At 50.4% G+C, this 17,881-nt stretch overlaps 1 long non-coding RNA gene across 2 annotated transcripts in view; it reads left to right on the top strand.

Annotated features, from left to right (window-relative positions):
• The window catches only part of LOC132526362 (uncharacterized), a 44,776-nt gene extending 27,872 nt beyond the window's left edge, over positions 1 to 16,904 (top strand). Inside the window, exon 4 of one of the 2 annotated variants that reach the window (XR_009542540.1) lies at positions 16,657 to 16,904. This is a non-coding gene — a long non-coding RNA (uncharacterized LOC132526362). Of the gene's footprint in view, positions 1 to 15,312; positions 15,709 to 16,656 lie in introns of those variants that run through there. The other variant, XR_009542539.1, reaches the window with a different exon arrangement.
• Positions 16,905 to 17,881: the final 977 nt, after the last annotated feature.

The following is a 17,881-nucleotide window of genomic DNA, read 5'->3' as shown; positions in this document are numbered from 1 at the left end:
TTCCCTAATGCCGCTCTTCTGCTTCCCAGTCAATTAGAAGAACATGTCCCCTTGGTTCCATGGGCATGTCAACTTCTGATGGGGACTACTGTCCTGTTGAGGAGTGATACCATATGACTTTAGGTGAGTTACTTTGAACCTTAATTTTCTCACCTGTAAAATGGGAAGACTCATTCTTTCCCATCTATCTAGTAAGATATGACAGGTGTAAATATGCTCTAAAATAAAGGTGCAGAAGGAATGTTGAGATCATTGTCAGAATCTGTAGGAGCAGACCGGGGGAAACCCTGGCGACTTGGACCTGGGGGTAAGATGCAGTGCTCACCAAATGTTGTTCTGGTGGGAAATGTCAGAGCCTCTATCCTTGAGATACTAGGCTGGAAAAAGCTGTGAGAGTAAGAAAATCTCAGTTGTTCAGTGATGGAAGACAACTGGATGCTTCTTTATTTTTTTCTAATGTTGCCTATGATACAACCACTTGCCTCAAATCTTCCAGTTTTCTGACCTTGGCTGAGTTACCTACATAACTACTCTGAGCTGCAGTTTCCTCTTCTGTAGAAAGGGTATAAAGTCTGTCTCACCAGGATACTATGACTATCGCTCAAGCTAATTTATTTAAGAGTGCCTAGCACAGTATCTAGTTCAATTAATATTAATTTAAGTAATTTATCTTATCCTCTCCTTTTTATTAACCCTTGGTGCAGATGAAGACTAGAGGCTCAGAGGCAATAAATAATGTTCCCAAGGTCACAGAGTGAGCAAGAAATGAGGTGGGTTAGAATTCAGAATGTGTTTTCCAACCATGTCATTGAAGCACAGGGAGATGGTTGGGCAGGAAAGTTAGTCTGAGAGGGGAGAGTGATTGAGAGGTGGACAAGCTGCTCCTTGGATACCACAAATGCCACAGGGGTACTAGGCATGCAGGAACTGCCTTCTCACACACTTATTCATTCAGTAAACATTTGTCGAACAACTCCTCTATGGTGGGTACTATGCTAGGTGATGAGATACAGAGATAACAAGACACAATTCCTGTTCTCAAGTTGCTGAATTTTGGAGAGTTTCAGAGTTAGCCTTCCTAAGTGGGATATTCCAAAAAGAGGGAACAGCACATGGAAAGGCTCAGAAGTGAATTATCCTGACACCTCCTGGGAACTGTGAACCATACATCTTGGCTAGAAAGAAGTATTAAAGGATGGACCTGGTGAGAGCACTAGCTACCCGGTTGGGTCACCAATGGCTTTGTATGTTATGCTAAGGAGCTTGGTTTTTAGGCTGAAGAAAACAGAAAGCCTTTGAGGTGTTTTACTTGCTTAAAGATCATTCTAGAAACAGTGTGGAGAATGAATTGGCAGTGGGTAAAAGACTGGTACGTTGTGTCAGCGTTGGTCTATGTGGCCAATAGAATATGACAGAAGTGATGGTAGGTCACTTCTGAGAGTAGGTCCTAAAAGGCATTGCATCTTCCTCCTTGCTCTCATGGATTGCTCACCCTGGAGGGCATGGGAGCACCTCCATGGGGAGGTCCACGTGGCAAGGGATTGAGGCCTCCTGCCAAGACCCAGAGAGGAGTTGAGGCCTCCAACCGACAGCCAGTGAATGAGCGAGCTTGGAGGCAGAGCCTGCAGCTCCAGTCAGTCCTTCAGATGACAGTGGCCCAGGTTGGCATCTTCACTGCAACTTCATGAGACACCCGGCTAAGTCTTTCCCAGATTCCTGATTCTCAGAATAAATGTTTGCTTTTTTTTTTTTTTTTTTGTGGTACGCGGGCCTCTCACTGTTGTGGCCTCTCCCGTTGTGGAGCACAGGCTCCGGACGCGCAGGCTCAGCGGCCATGGCTCACGGGCCCAGCCGCTCCGCGGCATGTGGGATCTTCCCGGACCGGGGCATGAACCCGTGTCCCCTGCATCGGCAGGCGGACTCTCAACCACTGCGCCACCAGGGAAGCCCAATGTTTGCTTTTATAAGCCACTAAATTTGGGGATAAGCTGTTATGCAGTAATAGATAACTAATACCAATATCTTGGGCAAGTCAGATGAAAATGACATTTGCTCCAGCACAGCGGGGAGGTCTGGGATGAAGAGAGGGGAGGCAGGCGATGGTTAAAATCATAAATGTAGAAAAGAGTCCTTGAAGAGAGTAGTGGAAGGGAAGGACAAGACAACCAAGGACAGGATTCTGGGAAACACAGTGTCTAGAGGACAGATGGAGGGCGAGAAGCTGATGAAGGAGGAATGAGCATTAGGAGGAGAACCAGTAGAAAGTGGATGGAAGGTTTTGCAAAGGAGGTGTCAAACGGTATGAAGGTCAGGATTGAAGGTAAGGACTGATAAATGTCCCTGAGCCTAGCATCTTGAGGGGTGTGTGTGTCCTTCAGGGCAGGTTCCTGCAGGTGAGGGGGGCAGAAGCCAGACTGTGAGAGTCCAGGGATAAGTGGGAGGAGGGAGAGTTAGAACTGTGTAGACTGCTCTTTGAAGAAGCTTGGCTGGGAAGGGAAGGAGACATAACTGGAGGGAATTGGGGGTACAGAAAAGTCTCACCTGTTTTGTTTTTAAAGTTAAAGATACAGGAGAGAGGGAGGTATAATTTATGGGGAGGCTCCTGGAGGAGGGAGAAGATGGGACTCAGATCAGAGGTGGAGGCATTAGCCTTTGGCCGTAGGAATGACACTTTCCAGATAGAGAAGAATGGGGGCAATGGTGCAGAGAAATCTTATACTTTGCGTGGGGGGGGATTGTGTTGGGAAAGGTTGGGGGATGAGAGAAGTAAGTTAAGGGAGCTCCCTCCTGAATGTCTCTGCTTTCCCTGGGAAGTAGGATACTCGGTGGGGAGAAGGGTTTGGGGCCTAGCTGTTGTGGGAGAGGAAGACACAGCTACAAACAGCCCTGAGGAAGGCTGTGTTTGGAGGTGACAGCCCAGCTCAGCGTGAGGACTACTGGTCTTCAGGGGCACGGACTGTATTAGTTAGGGTTCTCCAGAGAAACAGCACCAACAGGATGTGTATATATAGACAGATTTATTTTAAGGAATTGGCTCATGCAATTGTGGAGGCTTGGCAAATCCAAAATCTGATGGGGGAGGCCGGCAGGCTGGAGACTCAGGAAAAGAGTTGCAGTTTTTGAGTCCAAAGGCAGTCTGTTGGCTGAATTCCTTCCTTCTCATGGGGAGAGGGTGGAGGTCATCTTTGTTCCATTAGGGCCTTCAACTGATTGGATGAGACCCACCCATATTATGGGGTAATCTGCTTTACTCAAAATCTGCTGATTTAAATGTTAATCTCATCCAAAAAACACCTTCACAGAAACATCCAGAATAAAGTTTGACCAGCTATCTGGACAACATGGCCCAGTCAGGTTGACACATAAAATTAACCATCCTACTGACCTTGACATTTTGGGAACTGTTCAAATTACTCAACAGCTAGAGCATAGAAATGATAAAACTGTCACATTGTACTGACTCAGGGTTTCCAAGGTAGGGAAAGTTGAGGGTATTGACAAGATTCAAGGGATGGAGAATAAGATCTAGGCTAGTTTTGAGAAGGAGTGATAGATGTGACAGGAAAGAGGACTGAGCGAGCGGGTGTTCAATGAGGTCAAGGTAGAGCAAAGGTGTGGGAGAGGTAGAGGAGCAGGAGTGGGGGCCATCTAGGTGGCTGCTAAGGAGACAAAGCCAAGATCCTCACTGCAGCTGGATGGGATCAAAATGTTGCTGGGAATTCCCTGGCGCTCCAGTGGTTAGGACTTGGCACTTTCACTGCGGAGGGCCTGGGTTCATTCCCTGGTCGGGGAACTAAGATCCCACAAGCCTCGCAGTGTAGCCAAAAAAAAAAAAAAAAGTTGTGAGGCCGGCAGGGGCTGAAGACCCCGGTGTCTTCAGGGTCCAGGCAGATAACAAAAGTAGTAAAACAAGGTGAGTGAGACTGGGCCAACTAGAAAGACTGTAGCAGCACGAGTTCCATCTACCGGGCCACCCCATGCAGCTCTGGAAGAGTTGCCTTGTGGAAGGTGGGGACCTAGTATGGCCACGCCTCCTCGCTTTTTCACGAGAAGCCAAAAATCTGAATTTTTTGGTAAAATGATCTTATTTTCAAATTTTAAACTAAATATATATTAGGAAAATGCACTTTGTGAGCCAAACAATATACATCTTCGAGGCCAGCTTTGCCCTCGGATCCCCAGCTGTGTCATCTGGGACACGGTGTTGGAAGGATATTTGAGGCTGAGGGCATAGAGGCTGGAGGGTGTGGAAGCAGCAAGGGGTTCAGCACAGCCAGGACCCTGGGCAGGAGGGTTTGCTGTGGAAGGGGTGGGGTACAGAAGTGAAGGAGCAATCGCCCTGTGATCTCCACAGACAGGAGGAATCTCCGACAGGGTTTGAGTAGGGAAGTTGCATAATTCAATCTAGTTGTAGAAAAATTACTGAAAGAGTAGGTGGAGGCTTGACTGCGGGGTAATTAAGCCTCTCCCTAGGCTGAAGGAGAGCTAATCCGTACAAGAAATAATGATGGCCCGAATTAATTTATTCAGTAAATGTTTATTAAATGCCTTTGCATCAGTCACTGTGCTAAGTGCTGGACATTGATGTGAACGAGACATTGTTCTCCCTGAAATTATGGTCCAGTGGGAGATACTGAAGAGGTCACTACTCATTGCATCAGGATTTTAGTAGAAGATGTAATAATAACAGCTGTTATTTACTGAGTGCTTACAACATGCCAGATGCTGTGCTAAATCCTTTATGTATATTTTCTTGCTTGATCTTCATGACAACCTCTGTGATGTGAGTACTGTTATTATTGTCCTCATTTTATTAATGAGGAAACTAAGATCAGACTCACCAAAGAGGCTCCTCACAGAAGTGGCAACTTACATGGGTTTGGGTAGTCCCTAAGGGCTTCCTGGAGGAAGTGGTGAATAAGTGAAGACCTGAAGTTTGAGTAGGAGTTAGCAGCGTGAAGGCAGGGGGGTGGGGGTGGGGGTGGGGGTGGAGAGGAGAAATTGTTCTAGGCTGTAAGGGACCAAGATTAGAGAATGGGCCCATCGGAAGGTTAGAGTGGATTTTGAGGGAGTCACTGGAGAAGTAGCTGGGACCAGATGAAAAGTCTTGTAAGCCCCTTTAAGCACTTTAATTTTTATCCTAAGGCTAAAAGGAAGCCCTTGAAGGGTTTTAAACTGGAGAGTGTCGTGATCAAATTTGTATCTTATAAAGATGGTTTTTGCTGCAATGCAGAGATTGTGCTGGGTGAACAGCTGGGAGGTATTTTGGATGTCTCTGACATGCTGTTGAGATAAGATTCCAGGCAAAAGATGACAGAAGAGGAGATTTGGGGGTGATGGTTTGGCTGGGAGGGCTGTGGAGGGGGGTGGAGAGCAGCGTTAAGGGTGCGTCCTGACTGGGGCAGCTGGGTGGATGATGGCACTGTCACTAGCTGGGCATGAGTGGGGGTGGGAGGAGCAGATTTGTGGGAAGGGGATGGAGATCACTGAACTTGCTGAGTTGAGGTGCCTGGAGGACACCCAGGTGGAGGTGTATGGAAGGTGGTCGGATGCCTGATCTGGAGCTCAGGGAGGTTGTCAGCTAGGTGTGACAGCTGCAGCCTTGGAGAGAAGTACAAGCCAAGTAAGAAGACAAGGTCAAGAACAGAGCCTGGGGAACAGCAACACTATGGGCAGAGGAAAAGAGGCGCCTGCAAAGGAGAATGAGAATCTTCCCTAAAAGAAAAAAAAAGCGCCAGGAGGGAGTGGTGTCCCAGGTACCCAAAGAAGAATACTTTCAGTTTGTTCCGTAGCAAACTGGTGCTCAGGGAAGAAAGAGCCATGACACGTACTCCTTGGATGTGGCAAGTAGGAGTCGTGGAGATTGCTTCAGACTAGGGGAACAGGTGACTGAGCGGGACTGGGCTGGCAAGAGGGTGTTGAAGGCCTGCAGGTCCGGGTGTAGTTGGGCCTGGGATACGGTGAAGGGGTGGGAGACCGGACAGCCTGGGGAGGGCAGGTGTGAAGGCGGAGGACAAGGAAGATGCTCTTCTTCTCACCCCCAGGCAGTTCCTTAGACCCTCTTGGGTCCGGAACCTATGACGGGAACAGGGAAGGAGGGTCAGGAGGGGTGTCCTGGATGTTGGTGGCACGTGGAGGAGATGGTGTGAACTGAAGCGGTACAAGTGAGCTGATCTGGATCAGCCTTCCCTTCAGGCCTGAGGAGGAAGGAGCTCTATCCTCCAATCCCTCTCTACAGGGGTGTGGGGCAGGGACCTGGGATCTCCAGCTTGGTGACAAGGGACGTTTTGCCCCTCTTGGGACCAGCCATCTCTTATACACACATGGACTTCCTGGTTAGGGAGTGGCTCAAGCCAGTCCCCAGAGAGAATGGGGAGCTGTTTCAAAGTAACCAGGTAGCCACTAGGAGGAACAGCAAGGTATGATGGGAGGGTACCAGCATCCTCTCGAATCTCATTGCACCCTTGTAGCGGGGAGGGGTGGTCTTGGCATAAATGCCCAGGCCATAACCCCAACCTCTGCCTTCTCCCACCTCCCCAGGTCCTGTTTAATGATGCATCAGATATGGTGCGCTTTGCAAAACTGTTATTTGTATAGAAGCCTTAGGGAGGGGGAGGGAAGCCACGCCCTCCTCTTCCCCCCTCCAGCCACTTTACTTGCAGAGAAGAGACCTGCAGTCAAATACCAACCCCCAGTCCCTCTGGCTCACTAGCTCAGAGACTTGCAAACCGAGAGCTGCGGGTTCCCCAGCTCCCCACGTGGCCGCGCTGTGTCTCGCAGCATTGCCCGGAAATGGCCTGGCCTCTGAGCTTGCCACACTCCCACGGTCCTCTCCACCTCAGCCCTTCCTCCCCACTCCCCCAGCCCTGAGCTCAGAGCACCCCTTCGCCTCCCACTTAGCCCAGAGTCTGGCCGCTGTGGCGTATTTGCCTCAAGTCTCCCCAACTCTCTGTATCTCTCAGAATAGAATGAGAGCCTCAAACTCGTCCATCCCCCGAAGCCCCCAGCCTGCCCCGACCTGTTCCGAGGGCACAGGAAAAAGCCGGGGAATGGGACACAGGCTCTGCCAGGTAGGCAGAGGGCTAGGAGGAGAGGAAACAGCTTTGGAGCAGATGGGCCTGGCTGCACCCGACTCTGGCTGTTGCTCACCAGCTTGGGACCTTGATCCCAGTTTCCTGCCTGTCCATGGAGGCGATAAACCTACCTCTGACGGCCGTGCTGAGGATGAAATGAAACAAGTCCTGAGATGCCCAACACAGTGTTTGGCACATAGTAGGTGTTTAAAACGAGTTCCCTCCCCTGTCTTTACTTCGGGACTCTGATGAAGAGGTAGAATGAAAGAAATTAGGGTCGATGGAGAGAGCTCTCCCAGAGTCAAGGAGGCACACTGGGGTGGGAGTACAGCTCTGCTTCACCCAGGGTGAGGGGAGGAGAGGGAGTGCCAGAGCCCTAGGCCCTCCAGTGCTTCTGTCCTCACTGCACTCCTTGGATTGGCCTTGGGACACCCCTGGGAAAGGCATTCCTTGTGGGTGAAGGAGGTCTGGTGGGGAGGACCTGGGGTGGGGGCACTGCCTCTGGGTCTTGAGCAACACCCCTCCCCGCTCCCCCAACTCATAATCCGATTTATATTCCTACTCCCTCCTCTGGACCCGTCGCCATGGCAACAGTTTTCTCAGTTGCACTTCATCAGTTTCTCGGCAAATCTTTTTTTCTTCCCTGTCCGTCTCTCTTTTTCTCCTCTATCAGTCAGCCTTTCTCCATACCCATGGTGCTCACCTTTCCTACTCAACTTCTCTGTTTCTCTCTTGCATTCCCTTTGTCCCTGCCTGCTTCTGTTCAAAGCTCTCTTTCTACACCTTCCCCCCTCATCTCTCCTTTCTGAAGTCCAAGATCGTAGCAACAAGCTAGAGTCTATTGGCTGGACAAGAGCTTGAGTTCCTTCTCACGTCAGGGCAGAAAAGTGGGGAGTCATGGAGGGACACAGTTTGGGTCTCAGTGGGCTCTGCACAGAGGTCAGTGATGCGAGAGTGGATTTAAGGTCTGGTCTATCTATTCAACTCTGATCAGGAAGCAGGGAGTGGGGAGCGGAGAGGGAAAGCAGGATTGGGCAGTTTCTTCTCTAGTCCCAACTCAGAATCAGCATGACTAGGCTTCCCTGGTGGCGCAGTGGTTAAGAATCTGCCTGCCAATGCAGGGGACATGGGTTCAAGCCCTGGTCCGGGAAGATCCCACATGCCGCGGAGCAACTAAGCCCCTGCGCCACAACTACTGAGCCTGCGCTCTAGATCCCGTGAGCCACAACTACTGAGCCCACGTGCCACAACTACTGAAGCCCGCATGCCTAGAGCCCATGTTCCACAACAAGAGAAGCCACCACAACGAGAAGCCTGCTCACCTCAACGAAGAGTAGCCCCTGCTCACTGCAACTAGAGAAAGCCAGTGCGCAGCAACGAAGACCTAACACAGCCAAAATAAATAAATAAAATAAATAATTTTTTTTTAAAAAAAAGAAGAAGAAGGATCAGCATGGCTCTGGGGGGTCCTGCATGGCACTGTCCTTGGTTCACTTCCCAACTCACCCTCAGAGAACTTGCTGCATGCCTACAGCTCCCACTGGCAAACACATACATTTGCTCTGACTTCTCTCTCTCCAAATTCCAGTCAAGTCTCTCTACCTCCTCACTGGTCATAACCATGGGGATGCCTACCATCCTGCCTACTTCAACAACTCTAAACATGAACCCATCTTCCGCAAAGCATCAGCCCTCTTTACAGTACTTCCCTGTCACTACCCAGGGTAAAAACCTCAGTGCCGCCTGCGACTCCTCTCTCTCTGTCATTCTCCATATGTAGCTAGAGTCCAAGGGGTATCAACTCTTCTTCTGAAGAGGAGAATATGCTTTTATCCCTTTGCCCTTTCATCTATACCACCTGAGACTGAGTGCCCAGCAAGTCATTCGAGGCTCACACTATAGTCCCATCCTCACCTGGGCCTCCTAGAAAGGTAGTCTCCTCTAAGAAAACAAACCCATCTGAAACATGATTTTCTTCTCACCCTCTTTTTCTACTTGATTTATTGAGCACACATTATGTATTAGGCTGTTCATATATGTCATCTCATTTAAGTTTCACAGTAATCTATGAAGTAGGTATTACCCCATTTTACAGGAGAAGGAATTGATGCTCAGAGTGGTTAAAGTAAGTTGTCCAAGTTCTACAGCTAGTAAGCAATAGAGCTAGGACTCAAGTCCAGATCTGTGGAGTTCCACAGTCAGTGCTTTGTTTTATTTTGTTGCTATACTAGTCTGCTTCCATGTGACTCTTCTAGTCAAAAACATTCTGGTTCTGAGCCTTCTGACTTTCTTATTCTTCCACTAGGCTTTTGAGGTTCATTATGATCTGACCCATTCCACCTACAACACCATGTATCTTGCTACTTCTCAATATGCCATGGATTGGTATCAACCAGGAACATTCGTGTGCTTTAGGGTTTGCCCTCATCTCTGTCCTCTTAAATATTTCTATTAATAGTGTATATGAAAATATAGTATCACATTTCACAGATATAAGCCTGGAGGGTTAGTAAACACTTTGAGAGACAGGGTAAGGATCCAAAACTCAGCTCCATGTATATAGAATGGTAGGAAAACCTAAGAAGATGAAATGGTCAGAGATCTGTGTAAGATCTCAGCAACACACACAGACTAGACATGTCTTAGAAGCAGTTCAGGTAAAATAGAATTGGGGTATTAGTAAGTTCAGTCTGAGTCATCAGCATAACATGGTTGCCAAAAGTGCATCCAATTTTAAGCCATATTACTAGAGATATAGTTTTTGGAATAAAGGAGAGGATTGATAGTCCTGCTTTACTCTAAGTTGGCCACTTGTCTTCGTGGGCATAACTTTAGTGAACGGGGAATGTTTAGGCTAGAGAAGAGTAGAAGAGTCTGGAGTCATTAAAGCTCAGATATGTGAAGGGCCAGGAGGTAGTTTATGGACTAATGAGTAGAGACCACAAGGAGATAAAATTCAGCTCCAAGGAAGGAAAAACAGATGTTCGTAAATGGAATGAGTTGCCTTGGGAGGTAGGAAGCTCCCCATTACTGGAGGTGTTTGTAAAGATGTTGAAACACTGCTTGCCAGGGATGTTATCAGAGAGTTGAGCATCAGAAAGAATTGGAACTAGGTAGTTGGTCTTTGAGACCCCTTCCCGCCAAGATCTATGACTTCTCCTGTTTCTGCTCCATCTGCGCCCCTCACTGGGGCCTCTGCGCTCCCCTGTACCTGAGGTTAGTTTCCTGTTTCTCTTCCAGGTCTGCCTGAGGATGCAACCTGCACTGGGTGCATCGGCTCCACATCTTTTAATGATTTAGCATCTTTTACTGTTCTTTAATTGTCCCCATTTTATAAGCTCCTTGAGGGCAGGTGCGTTTATTATCTGTTACAGGATTAAAAACTTACTAACCACTGACTGTTCGCAGCCTCCCTCTGCCTTGCCTCCCCTCAGCCCCAAGATAATTTTATCCCTCACCTGTTGTTGGAAATCTTGTTGTGGCCTGCTCAGTTCCAGGGCTTTCGTAACATGAAACTGGGAGAACAAGAGGTGAGAGATAAGACCTAGAGGCAGGAGACAGGTAACGTTATTTTTGTGTTAGGGAGAATCTGGGTAATGGGTGAAGGAAAAAAGAAAATAATGAAACATAAGAGGCTAAGCTAATCTTTGTAATAAGGAGAAGATGGTGGGCCAAGAGAGACAGAAAAGCTTTCTTGACTACAGAGAACAGAGAGAGGCAGAGAGAGGGGCTGATTTAGCGTTCGCAGAGAGCGATTTAACTGTTGCAAGGTGCAGCAGAATAGAAGAGGAAAGGGAATTTGAATAAGATGTGCTGTAGGTTAAGAATTGGATCACTTTCAAGAGATACAAGTAAAAATTAGGATTCCTTTTCGAAATTACTTTTGATATTTGGGCTGTGGGACCCCAGAATATATTCAGGTTATACATCCTGTAACTTTCATAGGACCCAGCATGGTATCAGGGTGAAGGAACCCCAAGCAGTACCCAGTCCTTGCAGATAGAGCAGACATGGTCCTGAGGCTGTGGAATCCTGCAAAAAGGCAGAAACGTTAAGCTTACTCCCTTACTTCAGAGTTAGAGCTTTTAAAAACACTTCCTAATCTGGGATTTCAAGTTACAAATGCCCCAGGAGTTAGAATCGGTTACGGGTCTTGACAGATGGAGAAAATGAAGCCCGGGGAAGTTAATCAGCTTGCTCAAAGTCACAGAGCAGGTTTTAGGCCTGGTTGGGACTGGGAATATGCCTGGCCCAAGGCTCTGTCCACAATCCAGGGATGCCTTTTTAGGTTGAGCCAGAGACCTACGTGCATGTAAATAAGGTCATGGAAGGAGAGGAAAGGGGGGCTGGGAGACTGGGGGTTCTGAGAACCCCTCCCTCTGTTCAGAGCCCTGCACCAGGCTCTGGGGGACGTCCAGATAAGAAGGCCAAGCCTGCCTTCCCAGATCTTATGGCCTCCCAGGGAAATGAGCCAGACGCAGGAAGAAGTCCAATGGAAATTTGGAAGTGAGTGCTGCAGTGGTGTCGTGGAAAGTGTCTGGACTGGGAATTAGGAGACCTGGCACCTCTTCCAGCCATCACTCACCAGCCATGTGATTTTAGGCCAGTCCTTTCACCACTCTGTGCCTCAGTTTCCTTACCTCTGAACATTCCGTCTCTTCAAAATAAAAGCTTTATAGTGCTACATACAAGAGCAAGTTAATGAAGTTGCATTAATATATTCCGGGGGTGCTGTCCCCCAATGCTCACCCCTCCCAGCAAAATCTCAGAAAGGCTTTTGCCTTCAGTTGACGGCAAGAATTAAATGTTCCCAGGACTCAGAACTGGCAGGCAACCCAGGCAGTGAGGAGTAGGAGGTGACTTGTGTGGCCTTCTCCGGGCCCTGCCTCTGACAGCCTCTCAGGGGCTTATGAACTCTGCCTTCCATCCCCAAGCCAACCAGAGCCATGTGATTGTTTTTCTCTCAACAAACCAAGCCTTCTATTTAATTGCTATCCTCTTGATAAAAAAGAGCCTGGAGATAAACTCATCCAACCCCCTTGTTCTTTAAAGAAACTAAGGCCCAGAGATGAGGCTGACTAGGCCAAGGTCACATACTCTTGGCCAGTCTCCTTTCTTTTTTTCTTTTTCTTTTTAAACAACATTTTTACTTATTTATTTATTTTGGCTGTGCTGGGTCTTAGCTGCGGCATACAGGATGTTCGTTGCGGCATGCGGACTTCTTAGTTGTGGCACGCATGTGGGATCTAGTTCCCTGATCAGGGATTGAACCCAGGCCCCCTGCATTGGGAGCGCAGAGTCTTACCCACTGGACCACCAGGGAAGTCCCCAGTCTCATTTCTTTGGAGACTTGGAGAACTTATTAGATATGGATTGTTTGGGAATGCAGACTTAGCGATCTCTTGTAACATCTGGTGAGACCCCTTGCTGGAATCCTGTTCTATACTTAGACCTCCAGTTAGATGTACTGTCTGCCTGGACAGAACCACACCTTAGGCTGGAATGTCTCAGCTCAGATGGTGCTGACTGCAGGAAACTTTCCCAGACTCCCAAGTCCCAGATAGATGTCTCTCCAAAGTGCTGTGCAAGCCTTCGTGACACTGAATTGAATTCGCCTGTTCATGTGTCTATCCCCAACTAGAGTGAGGTCAAGTGACCTCTGTGAAGTCAAGAACTACGTCTGTCTCATTCACCAACATATACCTATTGTCTAGTCCAGTGCCTGGTACATAGTAGGTCCTCAATAGATATATTTTTAGTGAATAAGTGGGTGAGGTTGGTCAGACAATGATTCTTGGAGGAGTCAAGGAATCCAAGGACAGGATTGTTCTTGCTTGGGTGAGCTGCTTATGCGAAAGGAAGCCTTAGATAGAAGATAATTGGAAATGGGGAGAGGGAAGGAAGTGAGGCAACTGGGAAAAAAGAGAAAGGAACCCTTGAAGGTCATGGCCTTCGCTAACCTGGGAAGGCTTCTGGGTAGAGGGGAGGAAGGGTCTCAGCCCTGCCTGGGATAGGAGGAAATGGTTGTGAGCACCTAGAATCCCTCAAGAGGCCCTCTTTATGGGGGAGAAACTCAGAAGGCAGCTTGGCTAAGAGGGGAGGGAAACTGATGGGGGACCGGGTAGCTGGTAGGAGCGTTGAAGCCTGGCTAGAGGTTTGCATTTGCTGCTGGGGTCTGGAGGGAATGGGAGTTCTGGGAAGGCTGGACACAGAGAGGAAAGAAGGTGAGGGCAGCTTCCTTCTATCGCTCCCCTTCATTCGGTTGAGACCCTGGCAGGATAGAGCCTATATCTTCTATTCCTCCTCCAGGTGTCTGGGCACCTGGGACCCACAAGTAGGGTCCCTAGGACCCACAAGTAGGGTCCCTAGGACAAAGATCTGGAAGTGACTGTGGCAGCCTGATAAGTGGGGATGGCATGGCAGGGATTGTGGGAGCTCCACCAGCCTCCCCATAGGATTCTCTTTCTCTCCAAAGGTGCTATTCCTGCAGGAGTACTCTAGCTGCCTCCAAAGTTTTTCTTTCACCAATCCCCACCTGAGCCTAGCTTTTGCCAGAGACTGCTAAGCCAGATCTAACCACCAGGGGGCAAAAGAGCAGTCCTGTGGTCGGCGTCCCTCCACTTCCCCACCTGTACACCTGAAGGCCAAGATGGGCGGTGCCTCACCTGGCTCTCACAGGGAGCCTGGGAGCTCCATTAACCCCTTCCTGCCTAGACTGAGGTACTGCCCTCAGGCATAGTCTTTCACGGCCGAACGGGGGGCAAATCCGATGGTGGAGGAAGTGCTGCCTAGGAGAGGGGCTAGGGTGGAAGTGAAGTCAGGGTTTCCGGCTACTCGGGCCCTTGTCCTAGCTGGAGCTGGGGGAGGCTAGCATTCTCTGCCTTGGTTGGGTAGCTACCCCCACAGATGTGTGAAGGAGCCCCCTGGAGGCCAAAGAGGCCCGGGCTGCGGTCACCTGCCCGGGCCTCCCAGGCGGGATGCGGAGGAGAATGCAGAAGCAGCCACAGAACCCAGGTTTCCGGGTTCCCTGCATCCTTCTATCTGTCAGGGCTCTTTGCAGCAACTAGTGGGGGTGGTAGCGGGAGGGTGGCCAAAGGGTGGAGGAAGAGGCACAGAGGGTTGGGGTGACAGGGGAGGGTAGACAGTTAAGATGTGGCAGGAGAGCGGACTGGATTACGCAGCTCTCAGGTGCCGGGTTTTGTGTGTCGTTCTTCGAGCACCAGGCAGCCTTCTAGGGCTCTGACAAGCCCAAGTTCCGAGACTGCGTTCTGGGCCACAAGGTGTTAAACTGTGGGTGGGAGTAAGGTCGGAGTCCCTCCCTTCTTCCCTCCCTCATAGCGTCACCACCTAGGAGTCCACCGGGCTGGCGCGCAAGGAGTTAAGTCTGCCCGCAATCTGCAAGACTGGAGCCGGGGAGGGGGAGGAGGGGGAAAAGGAGGGGGTAGAGAAGGAGAAGGGGGAAGCAGACTGCGGGGAGACAGCGCCAGGAACCCCCTCCCCAGGGACCTGGCCCCAGGGCCCCCAGCCCCAAAAGAGGCCCTGCCCTCCCCGGGGTCGTGCTCTCTCCCCCCGCCCTGCCCCCGCCCTCCAGCTTTGTGTCCCCAGGAGGGTGGGCTGCAGGATTTCCAGCCAAGCCTTGGCTGCCTGCTCAGTTTTTCCAAACCCTCCAGTCGGGGAAGGCGGGAGCCCTGTCAGGATAAGAGTCCCTCCCCCACTGCCCCTGTCGGCCCCCTCTCCCAGCCTCCCTTGTCCTGCCCCCGCATCTTTTCCAAACTCTTCGCTGTCCGACCCTGGCCCCTGCGCCCCCTATCCCCACCCCTACTGGCTCCCAAGTTCCAAGTTCAGGTTGGAAGGGGCCAGCTGGGTCCCACAATTCTGGAGAGGCGCTGGTAAAACCATACTCCGCAGGCCAACCCCGAGACCTGCGGGGCGCCGGCCGTACTCCCAGCCTGGCGCCCGCCCCATCCCAGAAAGTGGCCCCAGGGACACCAGGGAGGGTGGCCCCGGGGTCTCCCGCCCTGGAATGGAGCTGGTGCTGGGGGAGCCGGCAGAGCAGCGCGGCAGGCTCTGTGCTGCTGGTGCCAGGCCCTGGGGCAGGCTTCGAGGAGGGGCAAAGTGTTCCGAGGGCTGGCATGGTTCTGTCCAGCAGGTCTATTATGTAATAATCACCATCTATCAGGAAGCCAGGCAGCTGGAGTGAGTGGGGAAGCCAGGATGCCCAGATCCGCTCCTTTTCCAGGGCCCAGGAAGGTGTCTCCGTCAAGATGGGGGGCGTGGCAGCAGCCCAGAAGTGAAATGAAGTGGGGGTCGAGGGGCAAGTGAGGGTCGCTGGGCAGTCCGAAGGCGGCCCCACAAGCCCCGCCGCGAAGCTGACTGACAGTGCCCTGAGCCAATGATTGAAGTCACTGTGAGGCTCAACGTTAACCCTTTCTTGGGTCCTTGTTTGCTTTTGGGGATAGAGTCCCTTCCCAGGAACTGTTCTCTAGTCCTGAATCCCACCTGCACGAGGTCGGTGATGAGTACCAGCCGGAAGATCCTTTCGTCCTAGTCACCCCAGGTAGTAATCTCAGATAATCTGCAGCCCTAGCTCCTCCGACCCCCTACCCCCACCCCAAAAGTAAACTGTATTACAAAATGTGGTTGTGTGTGTACACTCTGTGGTTCCAGAAACAGGCCCACGTAACGCTGGCACACCCACACTGCACCACGAACAGGCTATACCCATGCCCGAACTTCCACCGACACTCGACACTCGCTGACACACCTGTGACACTCCTCGTGACACAGTGACACACAGATACGCGCCAACACACGGTGATTCCCCGAGTTCGCCAGTAGAGGGAGCCACTCCATTCCAGCAATGGGCCACCGGCCTCTCTCCTCTCCCCCTCGCTCACTCCAGCGGTCCACCCAGAACTCGTGGCTGCCCAGAGCTCGGGCTCCGCATCCCAACCTGGGGGAATGAGTCACAGCTCCACCCAGGGGAGTGCTCTACATGGCTGCTCCACAGGACATGCCGAATACACTTGGTTGTGTGCCACAATTAACAGACCTCTTGCAACACAGCCATCACTCACCCCTACAAACATTGTTTTCTGGACCTGCTATGAACTGGGCATCGTGCCAAACGGATCATCACAAGCCCATGCGGCTTGTGTCATGTATGTAACGGGAAACTGACCCACATAACTGGGTGGACCCTTCCTTTCAACAAGCAATCCTGTTTGAGAAATGGCCTTCTTGTCTTGTGGCTCATCTTATGGCAGGACCCTGGGGAGGGGAGAGGAGATTAAACCCTACTTCCACGGGTCAGGTACTATCCTAGGCTCTGAGATCTTTCACACCAGAGCTCAGCCTCTCTGGGCTTCAGTTTTCTTTTCCTTTAAGTGGGGGCAATACCTATCTCACAGGGTTGTGATGATTCAGTCCCTAACCCAGCTTGGTCTTGGCATAGCAGTTAATAGGCAATTGGGGAAGTTTTGTTGATTGGCTCAAAGCACGATCAAGAGATAGTGTGTATGAAAATGCTTTGTAAACTTCTATGTTAGGCACCCATAGAGGTTGTTATGTTATCTTCTTTCAGGGTTTCTCCCCCTTTTTCACCTGTGCCTCCCCAGACCTTGCCCAGTGCCCAGCTGCAGACACCATCAATCCATCAAGTGAGTATTTACTGAATCCCTACTATGAACCTAGCCCTTGAGTGCTGTGGGGAATATAGAGGCATAGGAGACATGGTTTGGGCCCTCAAGAATCTTTTGGGGCAACCAGACACACGCACAGGAGAATCAAGATAAAACATACAATTAGGTACTCAGTTGGGTGGAATAGATGTAGTAGGTGTCAAAAGAGAGGGAGGTCAGTGAGAGCTAGAGCTATCTGGGGACCATCTGTGAGGAGGGGCAGGGGAGAGCTCAGAGGAACCAAATAGCATGACAAAGGGGCTTGCTAGTGCCCTTCAATGGTTGTTACTTGTTGGTATTAATCCTGGGTGGGTGGGGGTAGTGGGATACAGGGAAAGTGCCCTGGGATAAGGAGACCCAAACTCTAGTCCTGGGCTTACCACTTTCTAGCTGTGTAACCCTGAGGAAGTCCTTAACTAGTGCAAGCCTTTGTTTCCTCATCAGTGTCATGGGGCCATAACATCTTTCTCACACGTTTGTGGCAAACACTGAAATAACATGTGAAATGCTTTTTAAAACACTTTACAATTTTTTTTCCATTGGATCTATTCTCCTATAGGGTCTTGTGTGTGTGTGTGTGTGTGTGTGTGTGTGGCACTTTGAGCTTAGGATAGAGTTCTTTTGGGAGAACAAAGGTTTTACTTCCACAAACATTTTCTTAGTATCCACTTTGCGCTGCTGAGGATTGAAGTGAAAAAGTTCAGTCTACATCCTCAGGGTCTACTAGGAAAGAGAGATGAATAAAGTGAATAAAGAGATGTTCAGTGCATAATGAATGTGGGTAGATACAATGAAGAGGGGACCCAGTAGAGAGAGAGAGAGAGAGAGAGAGGGAGAGGGAGAGGGAGAGGGAGAGGGAGAGGGAGAGGGAGAGGGAGAGAGAGAGAGAGGGAGAGAGAGAGAGAGGGAGAGGGAGAGGGAGAGAGAGGGAGAGGGAGAGGGAGAGGGAGAGAGAGAGAGAGGGAGAGAGAGAGAGAGAGGGAGGGAGAGAGAGTGTGTGAGTGAGTGTTGGGGGTTGGGGGGAGTCAACTCCCACTGCTTCCAATCAGCGTAGATAGGAGGGTACGTTTGTCAAACGTCTCCCCAGCCTGAGATGGTGTTAGCCCGTCTCCTCCCCAGTCCTCGGGA

The sequence above is a fragment of the Lagenorhynchus albirostris genome, chromosome 9 (assembly GCF_949774975.1).
Source record: "Lagenorhynchus albirostris chromosome 9, mLagAlb1.1, whole genome shotgun sequence".
Lineage (NCBI taxonomy): Eukaryota > Metazoa > Chordata > Mammalia > Artiodactyla > Delphinidae > Lagenorhynchus > Lagenorhynchus albirostris.
Note: the sequence above shows the minus strand (reverse complement) of the source record. Positions and strands in the feature narration are given on the sequence as shown.